Raw genomic sequence first — 20,041 nt, forward strand, 5'->3', positions numbered from 1 at the left:
TTTTTGTTATTCGAAAGCTGATTGATACCAAGTGTATAATATATTGCTTTTTCAATTTTTTTTGTTTTTTTTTATTTGTTATATTTATTTTGTTTCCAGTTTTCGTAGCCAGCTGTGGAGGTTAAGTAGTATAACAAACCTGTAGTTATCTACACTGCAGTTTTGAACTTCGCCTTTTGTATGTTATATTCTATTTCACCCAATAAAAGCCATTTTCATTATTATTAATATTATAAACGGAAAAAAACCTTTCAAACTGATATTATCATGGAATTTTATCAAGTGTCAACTGATTCCATCACACGTATATAGAATTTTTAGATGCTCCGGCACTGGTTTGTCAATAAAATAATAACAGGATACTCAAATTATCAATTTTTTCATTTGTCATTCGTCTTACGAACACTGCTGGATAAAGTCTGCTCTATTTTTGCTCTGAATATCATTTCTAGTTAATTATAAAGTGTTTTGAAGTTGAATTATTGCTCTATTCATACTCCGAATATCATTTCCAGTCAATTCAAAAGTGTTTTGAAGTTGAATAATTGCTCTATTTTCACTTCGAAAATAATTTCTAGTTAATAAAAAAGTGTTCTGAAGTCGAATAATGGCTGATGTTGTCCCAAATTCAAAAAACTATCAAAAGTTGAAAAAATCAAATAACATATCTCATCACTTCTTCAACTGTTCAGGTAAGTTTTCTGTTAATTGCACTAACAATAAGTTGTTGAGGAAAGTTAGTTATTATTTCTTGTGTGAGGAAATTTGATAGAATTTTCATAATAAATATTTATCGATTATGAACTAAGAATATTATAAAATCCTTTGAAACCTCTCAACTCATGAAATGGCATATGCTACTCTAGATCAACGGTCAGCAACAGGCGGACCGCCAGATTGGTCCCAATCTGGACATCTTTGAAAATCATATTGCGAGACAAGAATTTACCCATTTTCCCACAATTCTAGAATACAGAAAAAACTCTGAAGAGAACATTGCAGTGTTTGTAAAATGTCTGGGCGATCTTAGGAAAGATTTTGCTACAAGATTTCAAGACTTTGCAGAGATAGGCAAGCTATCTCCATTTATTAAATCACCATTTGAAGTTGATGTAGCGGTAGAATGGAAAGATGTGGCTGACAAGTTGAAAAATCTATCAAAGCCGTCACTTTGAATAGAAATAATTGATTTGTAAGAATATGTGTCTTTGCAAATGTCTAAAACGGTATCCACTGAGGAATTTTGGACCAAACATGTCCCAAAAAAATGTGAAAATGGCAAGAAATACTATGTTTGGCTCGACATTCGTATGTGAAACATCTTTCTCAAAGATTGTTTTTTGAAAAACAAATAAACGGACGCCCACCTGAAAGACAAACTTCGAATTTGCCGTTCCAATCAAGAACCATACTATAAAAAACTGGCTCAAGATCATCAGTGTAGTTTCTCACATTGATTTTAGGCCTTGTGTTTTATAATCCAGAATTTGATTTGACTCCAAAATAATACATAGATAGCACTCAATTATCATCAGTTGGTTTTTTCTTGACCTCGTTAATATTTTCCCACAGTATCCGGACTCTACCTAAAACTACTTGTCGACCCCTGCTTTAGATCCTAAAATGCATCCCAAAAGTGCATTCTAGTAAATAGTTGACAAAAATACTTCAGGAGAAAATTTGCATTTAATTATGTGATTTTTAAACACACACCTCTTTTTTTGAAGAGGAGGCAACCACAAATTTAAAAATTTAAAAAGAAAAATACTACTTGTGACATTTCACTTGATAGATTTCTCACACTGAATACACCAGAGAAAGTGTCTACATGTCATTGTAGCTCAATTTTATTTGAATCCGTTTCTCGCAAAGTTTCACACATAGAAATCAACTGTCGGCATCTGCAGAAAATTCCTAATAAGAAAGTGAAACACCGACTCAGTTTTAATTCTCATTGAAAATAATTCCTCAAGTGAAGTTTGTAGCTAGTAAATCAACTGCATTAAATAACTTCACTTCTGATTCTATCCAGTATAAGGAAGACGTTGGTCCTGTCTTTTTCCGCAACTTTCACTGTAAACTTTCACTGTGAAGTATCAACTCTGGTCAATAAGTGCCTTTCAGGTCAAACTTTTACTCCGCCTCCGAAAAATATGAACGAGGTGTCATTCGATTCGGAAAAGCGTGTAGAAAATTTTTGAAAAAATTCAACAGCCGGTTGCAAAAATAGTAAAAGTTTTAACAATTAAATAAAACAATAGGTTTTGGTTTTTTGCAAATATATCTAAAAATAATTGATATCTATCAAATTTGAAAAAAAAAATCAAAAAGATAAAAAAAATTCCCAAACATCAGTTCTACCTTTCAAAACTGTAGCACCGATATTCACTTTGGATCTTCAATAAAAAAATATTTCGAATCAAAATTGAAAATTGAAAAAATCCAGGCTCCTACTGGATGAATGAATAAACATTGATCCGCGGTCAAAAATTTTTCATCGTGATTTTCCAGTTAATTATGCATAGTCAATTAACAATTTCCTCTACTTAAATATGAAAATTGCGAGTGCGATCATTGTTAAAAAAATAAATCTGAAATATTCTTCATCCTTTGGAACTATTTTTAAGAGGTTTCAGACTTCATTCCCGTTAGAAAAATTCAAGAAAATTAATTTGTTATCTATCAATAATTCACTCAAGTTGAAAATTTAAACGATTCATTAATCAGTGAAAATAAATTTTTTTTCTTCAATATTACTATCGACCTGTGGGTGGGGGGAACTAATACTCCCCAAAAGACTTTTTGCAAAACATGCCACCGTGGACCAACCTACCCAAGCTAAGGTGTAAGGAATCGCGCCGACAGCTGAATGGCCGCAGGGTGATATGCGGTCACGAACGATTCCCTTAAGGGACTGGACGAAACCTCATTGTAATCAGCCTACCTCTGGTTATGCGGGTCTCTGCCAAAGGTGACCAACTCTTCCCCTTTGCTACTCATGGGAACACACATGAATGAAACAACACAAAAACAGAAACCACAAAAACAAAAACCAATCCCGAGGCTGGACAGAAGTGCTCACCGCAATCTAAGGCGGTAGATGGGGATGAACAGAAATGTCCATCCCAATCTACCGCTTGGAGTAAGGCTGGACATAGTACGGCGTAGTGCGGCAGGCGCCAAGAGCTACGCCTTGAGTAAAGACAAGGAACCGGCTGCCCCTGCAGGAAAACTCCCTCACTTGTACACCTCCACGGAGGGAAAACCAAGAAGGTGTCTTGGCCTACATCTGCCAATATAAAGGAGATGTCTCCTAGTGACCTATTTACCTTCCTGGAAAGGACAGGATGAAAGATGACCTAGGAGAACAACTCCTCGGGAGGATGTACAATGGGTCACATGTGGCCTAAGTGCCATCCCTACTCTACAGATACAGATACTATCGACATGGTTTTTAATGATCAAAAGCTACATGAAAATGATTTCAAAAATTCTTTAACTATTTTTGTTTGAAAAATTGTTGTAAACAAACTGTTTATGAGATAGTTCCAAAATTTTTTTGGAAACATAATCTTTGATGCAAATTATCATTTACAAAAATTGGTTCTAAAAAAAAATATTGCCCAAAATCGGATTTGCAATTTTTCTACCACTTGTGATTAATTTCAAGGAACCATTTCTGTTAACCATAATTCATCTTGTTCTTTGATAACTGGAGTGAAATGTTTTTTTTTCGAACTTTCATTGTTTATTCATTAAACAATTTGTTACATTTACATTTACATTTTTTATTAATTGAGATACGATGAAAAAACTGGGGACTCAATTATCTGGGTACTCATTCAAACATTCAAACTCTCACCAATTATTCGTTTCATTTGTTTATGAAAAAAACAGTATTTTCTCAATCTTTGTTTGATTATCTCATGAACTACAATTAATATGACTATATCACTCATATAACTTTTTATCCAACGTATATTTATAAATAATTTCAGCTTATCAATTTTAGTCCCATTGTATTATTCTCTGAACAATTAATTATTATGTGTAAAAATCATTGTAGTTAAAATTTTCTCGATTTGTCTCGATTATGTTGATAATAATGTTTAAAGAACCGATTCTTCGGTATTATAGTAATTAATCACTGCACTGTCATCTTCATTATCATTAAGACGCTGCGGGGGAAGAAAACGACGAAGAAAACGTGGAAATAAATGAAGAACAAGATAATACTGAGGATTATGAGCCACTATCTGAAAAACGTTCTCATAAAAGACAGTAATTCTAAATGTAATTGAAAAAAAACTTTCGATGAAGGTAATCAATTATAAATCAATGAACACAATTTCTATTTCATTTTCAGTTTGTGAAATGCTCAGGCTAACAAAGTTGAGGGAAAATTTTCTTGTCAACTTATTTTTATAAATGATTTGTTTAAATGAAAACAAGTTCTTTCAGTTATCAAAGAGCAAGATGGATTGTGATTCAAATGAATTGGTTCCTTAATATTAATTACAAGTGCTAAAAAACAATTGTTATTTAACAAATACGTTTTCAAGCAATAAAAAAGTTTTATCATTCACGATGTACATCAAATATTATCTTTCTGAAAAAATTCTCAAATCATCTTATAAACAACGCATTCATTTATAATAATTTTTCAATTGTCTAATAACGGAAAAAAATTCAAATCTGCTCATGAGAAAACGGATCGCGAGTATTATTGAAAAAAATATTTTCAATGATTAATAAAGCTTTTCAATTTCCAACCCAAGTGATCACAAATTAGAAAATATTTTTTTTTTATTCTTCCAACAGGGATCTATTCTAAGATTTTTCAAAAATAACTCCTATAAAGAAATAATTCTCAGATTTGTTATTTAACAAGCATCGCACTTGCAATGTTCATATTTAGATAGAAAAAATTGTTAATTTACTAATGCATAATCAACTGGAAAATCATGATAAAATTTCTTGACCGCGAATTATGGTTCATTCATTTATCCGATAGGTGCGTGATATTTTTCAATTCCCGATTTTGATATTCAATGATTTGAAATAATATTTTTTCATTAAAGGTCCAAAGGGGGCGTGTCTTACGCAAGTCAGAGTACCAGTTTTGGGGTACTTTTGAAAAATTATAGATATTGGTACTACTGTTCTAGAAGGCAGGACTTTTTAGTACCTCGTCAACTAGATGGAGTGACATTTTGTTGTTCGCTCCAACTTAGGAAGAGGAATGAAATACTCTGAAAGGTTCCGATTTTCAATTATGGAATATCATTGACTTTAGGTTGATGATGGCCACTATCTTGCACTGATGAGTGGCTAATGAGCCCGAAACCGGTCTGCACGTGTGTCCGTTCCAAAATTGGAGGTCGACTCTTTCAGTTGTCGATGCCTGTCGGATATAATACAACGCCCTTCGTGGTATTAGTCAGGAAAGTAGTTGTTTTCTGATAGGCGTCACTGCATTCAACCAACTGTTTAGGTATATTCGAGACTGGCTTGAACGTTTAAAGTTCATTTCTTTAGGTTTGATTGTATTTGCATTCAATTACATTCTTCAGTATAAATATAAAAATATTTGAAAAAATGATGACAAAAAGTGTACATATTAATATATATGAAAAACGAATGCAAAATGGAGCTGAAAACAATTTGGAAAAGTTTCAGTACATCCCCAGGTTAAAATGAGTGCAATCATAATTGTTCCCGTGCAAAAAAGAATTAATTTCAGAAATGTTGAAGTATAAATATAACATCTGGAAATATTGAGTTATTCATTCTTGGCCAAGAGACTATCTCTCATTTGGTTTCGAAATGAATATAGTTTCATAGTACGAAGTGATGGGTTGAGCTCATAATAAAGCTTGAAGACAGAGAAGTTTTGTACGGAGGAAGGAAGATACGACTCCTTTGACGTGATGTCTGTCCAATATTTTATTTTTTTGTAAATTTATGGGGACATCTTACATTTTCAACAATTTTGCGGATCTTAGCTTTTGAGATATAGGATCATATTTGCAATAAATTTATAGATGTAGCCGTTACTACGTTGTAGGAAATCATAATGAAGAAAATATGTTTTTTACCACTTTTATTTGTAACTAACGTTACTGCAGTTTCGTCCTTTAGGGACTTTTCAAACTGATACATTTTATGTATATTTGATGTATGTACTTAATGTATAAGTTTGAATATGTCCTTATAGGACGAAACTGCAGTAACGTTACAAATAAAAGTAATAAAAAACATAGACAGTTTCAATTCTCTTTTCTTGATCATATTTGCGGATACCATAGATCAATCTGAGACACGATTGGTATGTGTATAATTCATCGATACGAGAGGAAAGTTTTATCATCTGTAATATAAATTAGAAAGCATGGATTGCAGTTTGAAGACATAAAAGTTAGCTGATGTGCCGTCTAGCGAATATGAGAGCCGGGTTCGAATCCCGGTTGGGTCGCATTTTCTAAATTGAGTTTTCTTTCATTTACGTTTACATTCCGCCAATCCACTCTCATATAATTTATTAATGTTTTGTGTGAATTGGTTGAAATATGATGATGATAACCTTGCAAAGCTGGAAGGAGATGCCCAAATTACAGATAGCAACCTATTATCACATGTTTTTGTGAGTTAGTTGAAATATGACGATATTACCTATGGAGTCTGGGTACAATTATACTCAAACTAACGAGTTTACTCATAATTAGATGTATTCTTCTAAGTAATATTTTTGTTTTATTGAATAGTCCTTGACTGATAAGCACTCATTGGCGTAACAATCAACCTTTTGACAATATGGTCTCCACTGAATAAGGACCTAGGAATTGGTTTGATTTCTATTCACATTTCAAGTTATTCTGTGATCTCAGAAGCGAGCTTCATTTGATCTCAAGATGAAATTTTGATTTTTCCCAAATTCCAATAATTTCAAAAAATGTTTTTCTTTTTATTCCAGATACTCGAATGTACCGTGGTGAACGATGTTTTCAGTTCTAACGATAATTCATTATATATATATTTTCCGACCTTAGGTCGTAGATAACATTATTCATTTGATTTATAGAGAAAGTTTCTTCAAGTTGAAAATCAAGTTGCATCGTGGATTCGCTCTAAATTTTGGTTTGTTTTTATATCTTCAATTCCGAATGGCGGTCCTTCAGGTGAATAGAAATATGATTCAATTCTCAAATGTTTTTGTATAAAGGGACTAGGAATCCGGAGTTACATTTTTTCAAAATATCAGATCGCCACGAAGCTAATATTGATAAAATTATCAGGGTGCTCCAAAATTTTGTTATTGATAGATAGCTTCGTTACTAGAAAAGACAGAAAAGTAGAGCAACTATCAAAGGCATATCAATTATTTTTACTTTGTAGCAACGGTAACTATCGCTGAAAATAAAACGATAGATCACACCATATCTGAATACATATTGCATTAATTGAACTTTCTGAATAATTTCGACTTTAATTTCACGATATGAGCAATGAAAACTACAAATTTATTCAAAAATTTCAGTTCTGGTTTCAGCAAAAATTTGAGTATACTGGACAACATTCATATGATTTGAAAAAAATATATGTGATGGAATAGAGGAAAGTCACAATTGTTGATTTCAGTGAAGGTTTGATCGTATTTCTCACAATATATAACAAAATAAAAAACTGACGGCATCAGAAGTTCACCTTTCAAACTGTTATAATTTCTATCTCACAGAAAGATTTCAGAAAGGTTCAGCTGAAAACAAAATTAGTCGGAATTTCAAAAAATTGAGTTTGAGATGCCACAAGGTTCAAACTTGGGATCACTTCTTTCCATCATTAACGTTAGTGACCTCTTTAATTATTCCGGATCACTGATGTGGAAATGACCATCTACGACTCTGTTCAAAGAACAAGGTTCATTTTTATTTTTCTCAGAAAATGTTTATGTACTCACCAATTTTCATTGTGCCCCCTTCGAAGTAGTCTACCTCATATGAGAAACACTTTGATATGTCTTTGAGCTCTTTCAGCCATTCGGTTTTTATTCCTCAATGGTCGCAAAACGCGACGATAGATCTCGTCAATTGTGAGAACGAAAAAAAGTCACATAGGGGAAAATCTGGTGAATACTTTAACTGAGGCATGATTACGGTGTTGTTTTCGGCCAAAAAATTACGCACGAACAATGACGAGTGAGCAGTTGCATTATCGTCATGCAAAAGCCTTGAATAGTTTTTACTCAGTTATGTACTACACCATGGTAATCGAAGAAAATAGTTGATGAAACCTTGATATTTGATCGAACTTGGCGTTTTTATTTTTGGTTTGGCTGTTCTGAGCTCTTCCATTGGCTGTTGGTTTCGATGTCATAGCCATATACCTATGATTCGTCACCAGTTATTTCCCTTTCGAGCAAATCTGGATCGCCGTTGACGTCATTCAACAGTTCTTGAGAGATGCTCATATGACGGTTTTTTTTGTCAAAATTCAGCAATTTTGGAAAGAACTTCGCTGCCATACGCTTCATGCTCAAAATTTCTGAAAACATGTCATGGCATGAGCCAACCGATATGCGGACATCCTCAGAAACTCCTCTAATAGTGATTCTACGATTCTCTATATCCGCGGCGGATATAGAGCAACAGGCGGACCCGCGGGCGGCCCCAAATATTGTACTGTAATAAATTTAAAAAAAATAAACAAGATATTTTTAAAAAGGAACACCCACCGGAGAAGTATGGCATATAGCGAGCGCCGGATTTTTTTTTGTTAAAATACCGATAAATTGAAGGAAATTTGTGAAAGATATTGTGTGACGCCTCCTGATTCTCAAGCAATTTCAACTAATTATTCTGCAATTGTTTCCGTGCACCACCGATAAGAACATCATTTTTCGTTCACTTATTACGTAAATGATCCTCCCTAAAAGCGCCGTACTGTAAGAAATTACTTACCAAAATCTTCCACCTTCTCCCAGTCTTTAAATGTCTTAGTCCCAGCATGAAGTTAATCCGAATTTTATTGTAAAATGGTAGTAGAAATAGTAGAAAACAGTAAGTAAGTTCATCAACTTGATATCAAGTATTCCCACACTCAAAAGCCGGAGAAATTATGAGGAATAGGTCTTCGCTGTGGAAAATTTCTTTAATTTGGAGGAAATGCAACAATGTGCTTCAAAGAAGAATGACGCGAAAGCAAAAGCTGAAATAATTCTGACTATTAGTCAAAGTTTGTATGCACAAGTGTCTGCCACGCGATTGTGGACAAAGTTGGAAAAGTTATTTGATAATGGATTTTAGCGTCGCATTGGTTTCCTGCGTAACTTCATACCTAGCCATTGAATCAATTCCTGAACCCACAAATCAAATCAAAATTTCCTATGAACAACGCAAAATGGAGTCAGCAGATTGATCATTGCCTATGCCTGAGAAGATGCAAAGGAAAATAAACAAGTACTAGAATTATCTTTCTTTCACAAATTCGAAAAAACCACCATGAGCATTTCTGATTCAATTTCAAGAAATTTGACTTCGAATTCCTCATTCCTTTTGTCCAATAATGGGAAGAATCCCATCCCATCCCATCCGTGATTACTGGAATGAAAACAGCGGAGGCGAACGTATCACCAACAGCTACAACACAATTCTGAGACATTCCTCCGTCAAAATCTTTGGGCTCAATGGGTTGAGAAATATTGGCAACACCTGTTTCATGAACAGTGTAATCCAATGTTTATCAAATACCACATGGTTACTGGAATATTTGGAAAAGGGTGAGTACATGAAAGATATCAATACTAATTTAATCACAAATTTCGCAGAAGTTATCAAGGAATTGTGGTCAGAAGATTCATCTGAGGGTAGTCTCCTTAAAAAGTCAGATTCAGAGTTTTGCCCCCCGATTCATGGGTTATGCGGATCAAGACGCCCATGAGTTCCTTCGTTATCTTTCAGAAGGTTTACATGATGACGTTAATAGAATTAGTGAGAAACCCAAACCGACCTTAACTGAGATTAACGAAAAATTGAGCGACAGCGAAAAAGCGCAAGAGTCATGGCTGATTTATTTGAGTACCTACATATAACTCTAAGATTGTAGATAATTTCGTTGATCAATTTAAATCCACGATGAAGTGCACACATTGTGGAGAGTCATCCTTTGATCCTTTCTGGGATTTATCACAGTGCTTGGATTTCTTCACAAGAGAGAAAACTTTGGATGGACATGAAAAACCGACGTGTTCAAGTTGCAAGGAAAGAAGAAAATGCACAAAGTCTCTATCGATCCATAAGTTTCCCGTATTTTAGTCATTCATTTCGAAAGATTTTCTCAAACAAAAAGATTTAGAGGCAAGTTGAATCTTGCCATCGAATTTCCTCAAAATGGATCAGACATGAACAATTATGCAGCAGAAAATGTGACTCCTTGTCGTTATAATCTATATGCACTTTCGAATCACAGTGGATCTACCTACAGCGGACATTATACAGCATTCTGCAGACATCCTTCTACTGGCACGTGGCATGAATACAATGATTCACACGTGTCACCAATATCACCAAAATTGCTTGTGAGTGGAGATGTATACATCCTCTTTTATGAAAAGAAAGAAACAAGTTCGCACCTTTGAGCGTTTGGAAATATTATTTTTGCACTGTTGTTTTCAATATTATAATGAACTAGTTATGTAAAATTCATGTTATATTATATGAAACTTTCAGAAAAAAAAATAAAAATCAATGTCTTAATACGTTACATCGTTATCAGAAACGTGTCAACAATTGAATAACACAGGATTCAAAATAAGTGGCGAGTGGATGTAATTAGTATTGGCGAGATTGCCAAAGAAATTCCAACCCATTATATAGTGGTTGAACATTCAGATCTAGAGTTGATAGCCGACGCCATGAAATGCAAACTACTAGATACGAAGTACAGAAGTGTAAATTGTTCCGTCAAAAATGAGAATTGGAACTTTCTATATTTTTCACCACTTTCATTTGTAACTAACGTTACTGCAGTTTTGTCCTATAAGGACATTTTCAAACTCATACATCATACAAATAAAAGTGGTAAAAAACATAGAACGTTTCAATTGTCATTTCTCATTAGTAGTAGATTTTGCCGTAGTAGCGGCTAAATCCATCAATGTAGTAGTAAATTGTTCCATTTCTGCAGATGCGTACGCGTCGAAGAGAATAGAAATAAATGAAACAAAACACGAAATCATCAGATCCAAGGACAAATGTCAAAAGCTCGATTTATGAATAAATATCACTAAAATAGTGAAAGTTTCAGTCAAACTGATGGTGTGTGGATAGTGGCGCCAGTCGTCATTTGACATCGAAAAATGACTAGTTATTGAACACTACAAAACGACAAAAAATGGATAAAATCATCATTGCTGATGAATCAATGATTCCTGTTCAAGGTTGTGGAGACATGCAAATATCTACGGTTATTGGAAATTCAGAGAACACGATTCTAGATTAGGTATAGTTCATGTAAACGATAGAGTGCAACCTACCTTCCCACAGCTCCCCTTCAATAATATAGTTAGGGAAGTAACTAATTTCGTTATTCAATAATCATTCCTGATTATATAAGAATCGCGAAAACCATTATATATATATATATATATATATATATATATATATATATATATATATATATATATATATATATATATATATATGTGTGTGTGTGTTAACTCGAAGATTCTCACGGTGTGTGGATAGTGGCGCCAGTCGTCATTTGACATCGAAAAATGACTAGTTATTGAACACTACAAAACGACAAAAAATGGACTAACGGTTAGTCCGGACGACATCCTTGTCAGCTTTGATGTAACCTCGTTATTTACCCAGGTACCACCGGAGAGGAACTAGAAATAATCAAAAAGAAATACAAACCGGAAGAGCATATCATCACCTTGGCGGAACATTGCATCAAAAACACTTACTTCATCTATAACGACCAACGATACAGACAAATTGAAGGGGCACCAATGGGCTCGCCACTATCACCCGTTGTTGCCAATCTCTTTATGGAAGAAATCGAAACCGAAGCAATAGTAACGTCACACTTGAAACCTAAACTCTGGCTGAGGTATGTCGATGACATCTTCGTGATTTGGTCTCATGGACACCAGGAACTTTCCAGGTTTTTTAATCACTTGAATGAAATCCATCCACGCATTACATTTACGAAAGAAGTTGAAGAAGGCAACCAGCTCGCATTTCTCGATGTACTGATTATGAAAAAGCCGGACGGAACATTAGGTCACACGGTTTATCGAAAGCCAACACACACGAATAGGTACCTAAACGCAAATTCACATCACCACCCAAAACAAATTCACGCTGTGGCAAAAACACTCATTACACGTTCGAGGAGGCTGGCAGACAACGATCACAGACAACAAGAGTTGAACACCATCGAAACAACTCTACAAATGAATAACTACTCAGAAAGAAGTATAAAGGCGGCTGCCAAGACCACACGGAAACAACAAAAAACTCGAGATACACCGGTCATAACAACCACACTACCATATATTGCAGGAACAACAGATAAAATCAGCAGAATTCTTCACCGACATAACATATCAACTTCGTTCGTACCAGAACGGACAATAAGGTCCATGTTTCGTAATCCCAAGGATCAGATACCACTGGAGTCACAAGGAGTGTATGAAGTACCATGCCATGATTGTGACAGGACTTACATCGGCCAGACCAACAGACGAATCAACATTCGCAAAGATGAACACAAACTAGCAGTGAAGGGAAAAGTCACCACGTCTTCTCTCTTCCAACACGTACTTCAAACAGGACATAATATCAATTTCGATAACACAAAAATGCTAGCAAGCAACGAAAACTTTTACTCACAAACAATCAGAGAGGCTATCGAAATTGAAAAACGACCTAATAATATAAACAAGAGGGATGATGCGCAAAGATTACCATCAACATGGAGATCCGTTTTATCGCTTCGCACAAGCAATCAGACCGCTCAACCCCAGAAGCAAAACTCGGTACATGACAATACAGGTACAATAACAGAGACAGGAGAGGCAGGGAAACATCCATCCCTATAAATTGAGACACAGAGTTCGAACTAATCAGTCTAGTCGAAAAAACCAGACATCACCAGAAGATGGCAAATGAGACTTTGCCGAAACGTTGTGAAAATAATCCTTATGGGAAGAAAATACACAGAACACGGAGCGAAACCCGAGAAAACAGCTCATCATATATATATATATATATATATATATATATATATATATATATATATATATATATATATATATATATACAGAACACGGAGCGAAACCCGAGAAAACAGCTCATCATATATATATATATATATATATATATATATATATATATATATATATATATATATATATATATATAATATTATATATATATATATATATATATATATATATATATATATATATATATTATATATATATATATATATATTGGATAATGTCAGCGACTGGAGAAATGTATGGTAAAATGGATTAACAGGGTCTCTCAGTCAAAAAATCAAACTCTGCTTTACTTTGCTAAGCTTTCGCTTCTAATGGGAAGCTTCTTCAGGGCCTATAATTTAATGATTTTTGAATATTTTCGCCTTTGAATAACATTACAAATCATACTTACAGTAAAAATGAGTGAAAAACAACGAATTGAAGATATAAATTGACGTAAAAGTTAACATGTATACGATTTTTTTGTGGGTTTGACAAATGTCATACCTTCACATAAATGTCATTTTTCAATGGGTATGATGATTTGATAATTTTTTACTGTAATAAAAGAGTTATTGATTGATACATCTTTCATTATTATTATGTTTTTGATGTAGTTCTAGTAAATTACTATATATACTGCTGAGATTATCAATGTCAGTTTTCTTATTCATACAATCAGAAGACTCATTAATTTCCACCATTTCGAGAAAAAGGCTTTTGGAAATATTTTTTTCTGTATGTAAAACTTTGATATTAGAGTAATTTGGTTTATGACCTGTTTCTATAGAGTGTTGTGCTAATGCACATGATTTTTTATTGAGCTTTATATCACTTTTATGTGAAGTTACTCTATCATTAAGAATTCTAGATGTTGTTCCAATATAATTCAAGTTACAATAGTTACAAGGAATGTTATAAATCACATTTGACTTTTTTGTTGTATCAGTTTTATCTTTCAATTTAGTATTCAAATTCTTTATAGTTTTAATATTTTTTTGGCATATTTTGATATTTTGTTCATTATGAAAAAGTTTTATGATATTTGAAGATAGATTTCCAAGGTTAGGTATAGATTTATAAAAAATATTGATAGGTGAACTATCATTACATACATTTCTGTTAATTACATCAGAATTTGTATTACTGCCTGTATTGAAAGTTATAAGTTTTCTGGGATAAGAATTATCGATCAATATGTCTCTAAGAAGTCTGAAATTTTTTTGCTTGAGGGAAGGGTGTACTAATTTTTCTATTTTTTTTTTCAAACAGAGTATTAAATTTACGTCAAAATTTATATAATGATATATTTAATGAATATTTCGTTTATATAGGTGAGTGGGAAAATGGGGATTCGAATAACAGGGTGATAATTGGAAATACTTCTGAATACTGCTTACTCGCATATATTCATAATCAACCGCTTCAAAACACTTAACAAACTTTCTTTGAGAGCTTCTGATGATTTATCTTGCATATTCTCTGTTTCACCTTCACTGTCGTCATTCAAATCAATAATGAGTTCCTTTCCACCATTAATATGGCAGTGTTCAATCTCCATATAGTCTTTTTCAACTGAAATTTTTCAACTAAAATTTTTCAACTGAAATTTTTTAATCCTTTTTTGTCAGTAATATCAAATATTAAATACTTGATTTGAAAGGGTTATATTTTCAGGAGTGAATAATTTTTGGGAAAGAAAGTTTTTGGCTTTCTACTACTCCATATCATACAAAAAAATGGATGAGAGAATCTTCCAAAGAAAGGAAGGAAGTAATCAATTTGAAAATAAGTAACTCCATACATGGATGTGTAGATCATGCAAAGAAGTAACTTTCAGACACAAACTGAAAGAAAGTCCTCCTGAAACAGCTACTTTCATATAAACATTGAATTACACGAAAGAAAAAAAAAATTCTTTCGAAACAAATACTTCTATATGAACACTGAATTATACAGAAGATACTTTTCTCTATTCAGTTTGTATATCGAACATTTGTTGAGGAATAAGAATCAGATATCATTCACATGAGTTCTACTTTGAATGAATGGAAGATTCTCTCATCCATTTTTTTGTATCAGATGGAGTAGTAGAAAGCCAAAAACTTTCTTTCCCAAAAATTAAATACTTCTTCTCCAATTAGCTCTATTACCTTCCTATCAAATTTTGGAAAATTATGTTTACGCCTGATGCTTTGTTTCAATTTTCCCGAAATAAATGGGATTGAAAACACAAAAATAGGGACTAAGTCTCAGTATGGTGTGTCCATACTTTTAGGCAATACTCTCAAGGGCATACATTTTTTCGAATTTTTTTGTCTGTAAAACTTCAAGTAGTTGGTTTTTGGTATAGTAATCTTCAAAATACAAATTGTTATCCATCAAAAAACTTTGTATTTCATCTTTCTTCGAATTTCTATTCGGTACTTTGATGAGCTGTCGCGAATGATAGGAAGCGTTGTCAAGACCTATTACACTATTCGCATCCAAATTTGGGATCAATGTTTTTTCAAACCATTCCTCGAAAATATCCGCTTCTATGTTATTATGATAGTCAACATTACAGTCCTCGAGTTTTTTTTCATATAATTTCAAAGAATTCGGAACCCATCCTTTACTTCCTCCGCAATACACAATGATTAGTCGCGATCCTTTATTTGCAGGCATGTTAGGCGTACACATTATCAAACCATCAGTCCACCCTTTCGTAACTGTGTCGTGACTGTCATACTAAATAGACAATTTGTCGTTGTTCTTGTCTATATTCAGTTATTTGTTCTGAGTATTTGTTACGCAATTCCAGTATTCTTCTGCTTTCCATAACTACTTGACGTTTGTTTATTATTTTAAATCTGAATCCTAGTTTCTTTATCCAAGAGTTTTGTCACAGCAGCTCACGTTATGGCCGGATGTATTCAATGCCTTCCTTATGATTTTAATTGTAGGAATCTCATTGCTTTCGTAACAGTCGTATATTGTTTTTTTCAAAAAAAATTATAATATCAATAAAATTATATACATAGTCCGATTGGTTGCTCAGGGGTCCATGCAAACCTTTCCTCCTGTTTCGAGACATTTAACCTTGGGATTTTATTTAATAAGCTGATGGAAAAATATCATTCCCAAATGGTAATCAGAATGAGACTATTTATATGATGAAACCAGTAGATTTACAGTGTAATAATGATGTGTAAACAAAGTTTTACGGCTAAAACGTGTCATTTTATGGTTTGAAATAATCATCAAAAACATGGAATCCACGTGTCGATGAATTACTACAATATTTGGGTTATAAAAAATAGATCACAGCCATGTTTATTCAGTAAAGGTGACAAAGATATAAAAGTCATTAACTTTTGCATTCGATATAATTCCTGTAGAAGTAAAATTGCTTATGAAATTGTGAAAACTCGCGATTTACCTACTAGATTGTGTAAAATCAAATAATATAAGTTCTTGTCAATGTTTAGTTTATTCAATATTATATGATAGTTGAGTAAGATGTAACTTATATTGTTGAGTGGAATAATTTGATACTGGAATCATAATTAAATATAGATGTAGCTCCATATATTGTCGCCAAAGAGCAAACTATGTAAGGCCCGCTATCTACTGACGGTCTTTTTTTTAGTGTGTGCCAGACACACTGCTGTTAGTTATAGTTTTGTCATACCCCAAGAGGATTACGCTGAGTTTCCGATAAAAGTTTTCCGGTTCATACGGAACCCAATAATACCTTGATGAATAATACACAGGAACTCTTTATTTGGAACTCTTCGTTCATTGGTGGAAACTGTATGTTGGGTTCATTACCTTTAGATAGGTCCGGCAAGGGACTTTGTGCTAGGGAAAATCTCATGTGCCACATGGAAATATATCATTTCAATTGAATTTACACAATGGTCTTCTGTCTGGTAACCTGACTCACAGCGTGGTTTCGGAAGGCTGATTGACAAAATGGCCATCTGGTTCTGTACGGAATTTGAAGTCCACCAACTAATGCTTGTTTCACAGTCCTTCTTCCGCTGTAGATGAGTTTACATGGAAATGGGGTATTTGATTAGTTCGAACTTCCATTGTCTGATATTATATAAAATGATTTGAAATCCCCAAAAGAACCAATACAATTGAAAAATTAAAAATAATAGCTGAAAATAACAATTATATCAAGCAAAAAAACCCTGAAATAAAATTACAGTGAATTAAAATACAAGCAAAAAATAGAACAAATAAACAAAAAATAAAAACAAAAAATTAAGACATTCAAGCCAAGTTACTTCACGACGTTTCAACTGTTAATATCCACAATCGTCTTCGGATCATGACTGGAATAATTCCACCGAGAGATGACTATTTATGGGTCATTCGAGTACTTTCACCTATCTCCTTTTTCTGCTTCTCCAGTTCAGCGGAAGATGACCATTATTCGCTTGATTGTGGGTTACCTTGTTGCGTATCTCTACGCTAGCTTGGCTGAATACATTGTTGGACAACATGTATGCGACTTCTTCGAATTTCCTCCTAAACCAGTTTTCGTCCCTGAGTATGATTTCAGCTTGGGATCACTCGATGTAATGTTGATGGGTCCAAACATGCTCTGCTATTCCTGATTTGCTGGTTTCCCTTCGCTGTATGTGTTTCTTGTACTCAGCAATGCGAACTTTCAATGGCCTCTTATTTTTACTGATATAGCATTTTCCTCACTCACAGGGTATCCGGTAAATGCAATTCTTGGAATCGCAGCCTGCGTTTGGTGGCCTGGTTTTCATCAGGCTGCTACGGATGATGTTTTCGGATATGAAGCAGGTTCTGATGTTGTACTTGGACCCAATTCTCCCTACACTCTCCGATCATCCTCTGATGAAGGGAAGAGCAAGCACTAGTTGTGGCGGATTCTCTTCCTTGCGAGGCTTTTGCTGTCTTTTAGCCAAAGTATGTTCCACCATCGATTTAGAGTAGCCATTCCATTGAAGATCACTTTTTATATGTTGTCTGATTCCTTCTAGAGACCTTCCTTCGTATTACAGAATCCGAAAGCACGGTCTAATAGAGTATTAATGATTCCTCTTTCAGTCGATTGATGGTGGTTGGATTTGTGGTTCAGATACTGTCCCGTGTGAGTGGGTTTTCGGTATACAGATATTTCTCACTTAGTGTCGGTCCTCTTCACCAATACATCTAAGAATTATAATTCGTTGTGGCTTTCCTTCTCCATTGTGAAAGTCATGGAAGGTCTTACACTGTAGATGTGTTTCAGGAAGGCGACTAGTTTAGTTTTCCCATGGTTATGAAGGTGTCGTCAACGTATCTCAACCAGACTCGGGGTTTCTTGTGGTCAGAGTTTCAAACCACTCCATATATATGTTGGCTATAACTGGTGAAAGTGGGAGAGGGAGGTAAACGTTAGTAAAGATATAAAGAGAGAGTTACGTTTCGTATATAACTGTAGGGGCAAGAGAGAGAGGCGAACACACATTTACGGTCGAGTAGGCTCTGAAAGATCAGCAGAAGACTATCATACGTTGACGCCAATTTAAGCAGATATTTCAAAGTTTATTTTGTGTCCGAGCATGAACAACTCTTGGTGAACTTTCTAAGAATAAATTAGAACTGCAAAAGAATAAGAAACGAAATGAGCCTACCACATGACATGGAACAACAATCGATAATGAAAATAATGAAGAGAATAATGAGAAAAATATTAAAATTATGTGTACATACATAAGTAGTTTGACTGTAACAAGAGTTCAATAACTTAAATTTTCATGAAGAGTCCGAAAAGAATAAAACTGTTATTATATTTATAAATATTTTCGTTAATTTTTGGTAAAATGGCCGGTTTGTATGTTCAACAAGTCTTGGAGTAGGGAAAAGTCATTGGTTAATTACAGTGACGCGCGTTCAGCTGTGTGGGGGTTCATTGTTCAAAAAATTCCTGAATTGACAGGTCCAGGAGAACACGTGACAACTAAAGTGTAATCAATATTCATTCTAAACAAAAACTAAAGTGCAGAATCAAACTCCAGTTATATTTAAAAAATCATATATGGTGCCAACTCCACTGGTGTCAGTATTGATGATACCAGATCCAAAACATTGCATCCATGATCCAATATCAGTGCTGTTGCGATCTATCATCAATCATATGATCAATGATATAAAGCCAAGTCATAAAAGCAACGTTTAAACTTTTATGTTTATGGCAAAAACAACATAAATAATAAGTGTTGATGAAATTTCACCTTACGACTATACCATCTTTGAGGTTCACACAAAACTAAAACCACGAATACAAAAAATAAATGAGGATTTTTACGGTCGCTTGTTACAAAGTCAAGCTTCGACATCCATCGTCGATGGAGAAATCGTTTTCTGTGTTTTCATGTAGCTCTCACCAAAATTCTGCAACCTGTTTGACTTCTAGATGATATGAAAGTGATAGATGATATGAAAGTGAAATTTGCTGGCAAATTTCAATATACACAAAAATATGTACAACAATATAATAATTCTCAAAACACACGGAAAACTGCAGAAGGATTTGCAAAACACACAAAGACAAGAAGGAACAAATAATAGTGGAAATGTGAGTAGACCGGATCAAAGAACCGAATTTACTTGATTGTGTAAAAAAGGTCGTATATCACTATAATTACCCAGATCATCATTACGAAGTGAATTCAACAAATATGAACTATTCAAATTTATTGAATATTGCAATTGTTCTGTATTGATTGAGTTTCAAACTACTTTTTTTTCAATTATAATACG

At 33.9% G+C, this 20,041-nt stretch overlaps 1 protein-coding gene across 1 annotated transcript in view; it reads left to right on the plus strand.

Moving 5' to 3' along the window:
* The first annotated feature begins 386 nt into the window (after nucleotides 1–386).
* Nucleotides 387–20,041, plus strand: part of LOC111505252 (choline/ethanolamine transporter flvcr2a) — a 39,945-nt gene continuing 20,290 nt past the window's right edge. The window contains exon 1 of the mRNA XM_023160029.2: nucleotides 387–692. The gene's annotated coding sequence lies outside the window, so the exon portion shown is untranslated. The remainder of the gene's footprint in view (nucleotides 693–20,041) is intronic.

The sequence above is a fragment of the Leptinotarsa decemlineata genome, unplaced genomic scaffold (assembly GCF_025532065.1).
Source record: "Leptinotarsa decemlineata unplaced genomic scaffold, Ldec_3_MD MMD2_tig00000576_RagTag_RagTag, whole genome shotgun sequence".
NCBI lineage: Eukaryota > Metazoa > Arthropoda > Insecta > Coleoptera > Chrysomelidae > Leptinotarsa > Leptinotarsa decemlineata.